This window comes from Zeus faber, assembly GCF_960531495.2.
Source record: "Zeus faber genome assembly, chromosome: 5".
Taxonomy (NCBI): domain Eukaryota; kingdom Metazoa; phylum Chordata; class Actinopteri; order Zeiformes; family Zeidae; genus Zeus; species Zeus faber.
The window spans coordinates 31,981,236-31,986,235 of record NC_137192.1 but is presented as its reverse complement, the minus strand read 5'-3'; the positions used below and the strand labels follow the sequence as shown (position 1 = coordinate 31,986,235).

The 5,000-nt window shown below is 50.4% G+C and overlaps 1 protein-coding gene across 2 annotated transcripts in view; it reads left to right on the top strand.

Annotated features, from left to right (window-relative positions):
- The window catches only part of LOC307230290 (RNA-binding motif, single-stranded-interacting protein 2-like), a 24,073-nt gene that overhangs the window by 4,304 nt on the left and 14,769 nt on the right, over positions 1-5,000 (top strand). The window lies entirely within an intron of this gene.

Below are 5,000 nucleotides of genomic sequence, written 5' to 3'. Positions count from 1 at the left end.
TATAGGTTCATTGTCTCTACAAAGGGTTTCCACTCAATACATAATGACACAGCAATGTAAATGTATACATTCATAACTAATACAACAATAAATGCACCAGGCCAGGAATTAGTTTTGTTCAAGAATGCATTTATATTTGCCAACATTTAATATAAATATCAATATTCTATGACCTTAAATCAAGTTATTACAACCGATATTCTTTGCGTGGCTTTGATTTTCAAAAAAAAAAAGAAAAAAGCTTAAAACGGAAATGGAATAAATAGAAACAAGTAGGAAAAAGGAAGGAGGCATGGCTTCCCATGCTGTTGTTTCGGTGGTCCCAACCATGCTCCTTTTCTGGAGGCAGGGTTCGCAGAGAGGTCAAGTTCCCGTGCTGAGATTCCTCACGTTAGAGTCTCCTCCCTCGCCCCACTCCCCCCCCCCCCCCCTCTTTCTCGCTGGGGCAGCCATACCTGAGCTCCGTCTGCAAATAAAGTAAAAAGGTTGAAAACAAAAACCCAGCGAGCGAGGGGAGGAAATGAGCTCTTTGTGCGCCATCGATGATTACCGAAGCAGACGAGTGGAGGGTTTGGTTTCTGCGGCGCCCGGCCGGTCCCTTCCCATCACAACGGATGGTCACGACCCACGTCTTCTAATCACGTCAGGAAGCGGCTTCGGCGCTCGGTACCCATGACCGGTGTCACATGTCTCACCTCTGCCGCCGCAGAATTGCCTGTATTGTCATTTTATCGGCCGGTGACATCTTAAGAATGTCAAGTCCGTAATGTTTTGGGGTTTTTTTTTTGTACCCTGAGATGAAAGGAAACGAGTGCCTTAAGTGCAAGTTGAACCGCAACCAAAGGTTGTTAGCAGCCGGACGACACTCCCACAGACTCCCGCTGTTCTCCGCGTTCCCAGTCAGGAAGGCCTCCGGAGCTCCACCCGTTTCGTTCCTCCTAAATGAAGAATTTTAAGGTTCCACCCGCGATGCCAAAATAAACGGTGTCCGTGTTGAGCAGATCTTTTTTGCCTAATTTCAACTTCTCGTTTTCATTCCGCCTTTTCGTTCTGCGCTCATTGTCACCCGGGAGTCGACTGCCTCGGATGGAATGGACAGCAGTAGAATTTTTGGAATTCAAAACTAAGGTAGCGGCAAAAAGAGCTGGTGTTTCAGCCACAGATCTGACATTTTTGTAAATCAAATGTGCTTTGCAACATTCCGTTTTGATCATTGTGTGGAGAGGGTACACAGACGTACCTGTGTACTGTGACATTCACCAAGCCTCATTTCGACAAAAGGCCAAAGCGGCCATGACCGTTATGACCATTTGTGGGTGTTTCGCAAAATATAATTAATGGATATTCCATTGTAAAACTGATTTAAATGGATTGCATTGTAAAATACATCACTCCTGTAAAGTTCTCTACTTATCCAGTACGTAACCAAGGCATCCAAGACATAAATGTGGAATGACCAGGCAGCAAAACATGTTTCTAATCCCAAACTTTCCTCTTTAAAAGAGTGCACGGTATAGTGTGTATAAAGCAATGGACTGAATCCGGTTTCACATGTATTCATCTACTAACTTTCTAACTGTCGATTTTGCAGACTTGCAGTGCCATTTTATTTTTTATCACTTGACCATTATGAGGCTTAATTAAATCGGTCGTGTTCCTGAATAGCCGGAGTAGCATGACCAGAGCAGAGCAGGCCGTCTGGTGATCACAGGGTTCTACCGTCATATGGCTGCACTGTTCAGTTCCAGAAGGAATGGACACCATCCAGACAATGGTATGGAAGTATCCCCCCGGGGCCTTTGCGTGGGGATGATATCTTATTTTTGTTACCTGGTCTCCTCTGTACGTCACAGTTAATGGCCTGATTTAAGAGGCAGAGAAAGACCGAACGTCTAGTCTTTCAGTTGATGCCAAGACGAGAATGTCTACACGCCGCCTGTACACGGCAGGGACCTCAGATCTGCCTCAGCCGTGAAGGCGTTTTAAGTAACAGAAGTACGTGCAATGGATGATTACTGTATAGTGGCTGGATTGTTTTTGGTGCATGAGATAAAATGCTGCACTGCTGAACTTGGCCTTTTCCGTCACCTTTGTCCTCCTGGACTCGCTCCAGGTTCTCTGTCATTGTTAAATTGGCCCGTGTGCCTCGTAGACCGGTTCCGAGCTTTTCAGCAGCCAACCGCGTGAACCGTCAACACGGAGCGGGTAGCGGGAGAGAATGGCCTGGAGAAAGCTTTCCGAAATGCGACTCCCAGTTTGTGCAGCGGTGTCGGCCCCTCGTCCCTTCACATTTTTACCAGACACTTGGCTCTTGCCTAAACTAATGTTTACAGTGAAGTGCCCCGAAGGCCATCGGACCCAAACTATATTACGGCCGTCCACCGGCACATGCAGCGAGTACATTGTTTACTTACCAGCCCTCGTCGTCGTTGAGAGGTTTTTCCACACTAAAATGAAGAGGGAACACGGACGAGACGGAAAGAAATATCAACATAGGGGAGATCCGGCCCATGTTTACCCTGATTTCGATCTACCGCCTGCCTTCGCTTTGCTGCGCGGGCAGACCGTACAGAAAGGACCAAAAAGGTGCCCCAAATGGAAGGGAAGGGAGAATGAACGAAAGGAAAAACATCACAGGCTGGGTTCTTCCGACGAGTTGGGACAGGAACCCGTCGCCCCGTCGGAACGCGGGTCTCCTCCGTCTCAGTGACGACGCGATGGGATCGGCCGCGGACGCCGAGCCGCGGCGTGTCTCACCGCCGGCCGCGCTCCCGTCTCAGCGGGAGACTCTGCGCCGCGGTGACGCCGACAGAGGTGCGGATTCGGAAACGGTGACCTCAAAAGGCCAAATAAGTCAAATGATAGTTGCAGTTTTATACGGTATCATGTCTTTACGTCGACAAGTTAAAGAATCTATTAAATAGTCGTCGGGGTACTGGTCACGGTGCCCGCCCACTAACGGGGGGATTAGGGGCTCTGAGCAGACAAAACCCAAGTCATATTTTAGACCCACTGACGCTGAAGAGATTTGCTATTTTGGCATCAAGGTTTCTATTCTTTGATGGCGTCCATACATTTCGGATGAAGTAGAACTTCAATGGCGAGGCCCCCAGTCACAATCAGGATGAAATGACTCCGGGACAGCACGATGCCTTGAACGCCAGGTGGTTCACCCGTGCGTGTGATATGACGGTGACGGAGCACCTTTTGTTTCTGCTTCACAGCAATACATAAATAGTGCACCGCGGCGGCCTTTCAAAGCCTGAACGCCGGGCCGCCATTGCGCGGCCGTGGGTCGGAGATCCGCGGCCGCTTCCTTCCTGAGGGGATCGGCGCTGCAGCAGGTAGCGCCCGGCAGCCACACCGCAACTCAGGAACTGGGGTCACGCCGGGGTCAAACCTCCAAGCCCGGCAGGAAGAGGCGGGTAAAAAAAAACAGATAGAGACCGGCCAGGGGACGGGAAAACAATGAGGGAAGTCGGGGATAGAGAGAAAGGATTTGTGCAAAGCGCTACGGTGATAGGCGTTGGATCCGAGTTGGGGGGGCGAAAGGGCCCAAGCGGAGAGGAGAGAGGCGGACGGCGACCGGGCGACTTCTAATGTCGCCCGGCGAAATAACAAACTTATTCAGAGTAATGCGGGTGGGGCACGCTGGGTATAAGCTGCTGCTTATACACAGAATATACACAGAAGAACCCAACCCAGGGATACACATAATCCGCACAATAACTGATGGAGGCGGGCGAGTCTTTCTGAGACTTTGCGACTAGAAGGAAGCGCAGACAGTTACGCCCTGATCCCTGAGGAAACGCGACGGGGCCCGTCGCTCTCCGCCGGAAGCCGCCCATTCCGATGGGGCCCCGTGCGGATGAAAATAAAAGAGCTGTGTGCATCGGAAAATATCTACTTCTGCAGTATTTACATCGTGACGACAGCTAGTGCTCAAAACCCCCCAAGATACAGAAGGTTGCTCTCAGAAATTCTTGGGATGGATCAGCAATATCAATCAGTGGCATGTAAGCAGACTGACTGAACGCTCCATAAACCTTCGTGACAGTCCACTATCAAGTGCCGTTCCCCGTTACAGATTCCCTGCGCCCGCCAGTTTTCACCACTTTGATAATTCTTCTGCTCTACTGTGCTCGCTCTGGACTTTGGATCCAGAAGGGGGACGGAGGTGAAGTCCTGTTTTCCCGCTTTTCAGGGATCAGTGTGAACGGTAACAGTTGTTTTTTTTTTCCACAGAGCCTTGGTGTGTGTTTGTCTTGGAGAGGCTCGTGTCGGGGGAAACATCTGACCTTTGGAGATATACCGAGGGCTTTAGCCGCGCTGAGGGCAGGATGACGTCTAGGCTCGGACAGATGGCAGCGATTTGTTTGGAAATGTCCACTTTCAACAATAGGGGTGGTATGGGAAAGGAGCTACAGAAAAAAAACCAGATACACGCCATTGACATCTAACCTCCTATTGACTTATGCACCATTAGACGTGAGTAATTGCCGGTCGGCGCTCCTTCAATCTGCAGCTACGATATGGACATCAAAAGCCTTTTTGCCGTATTTTCAGATCTAAAAAGAAAAGATGTTGCTCAACGTGCGGCGTGCAAATAGGCCGCTTTTCCCCTTTGTGGAGCGGCAGGAGGGAGCAGGGTCGGGCTCTTCCTACAGGCGAGAAAGGCGAGAGAGCAATCGGGCGCAATTTGCACGCTTGTCTCCCCCCCGCCGACGATCAGGGTCATGGTTACAGGACCCCCCCCCCCCCCCCACCGGCGTCCACGGTTTGCCCCGAGCGGCAAAATGGCCAGAGGCCCCACATTCCCCTCAGAAAGCACTATTGGTGAGTGTTGACGTGAGGGCAGCGAGATATCGTTTTACTCCGCTTCCACACAATCGACTGCCTCATGCGCCGTCGTTTTGAAATGCCCACCGTCGATAAAAAACCCCCCCCAAAAAAACATCAAAGCTTCCATAAGTACCTGCCGAGCCAATCCGATCCATAAC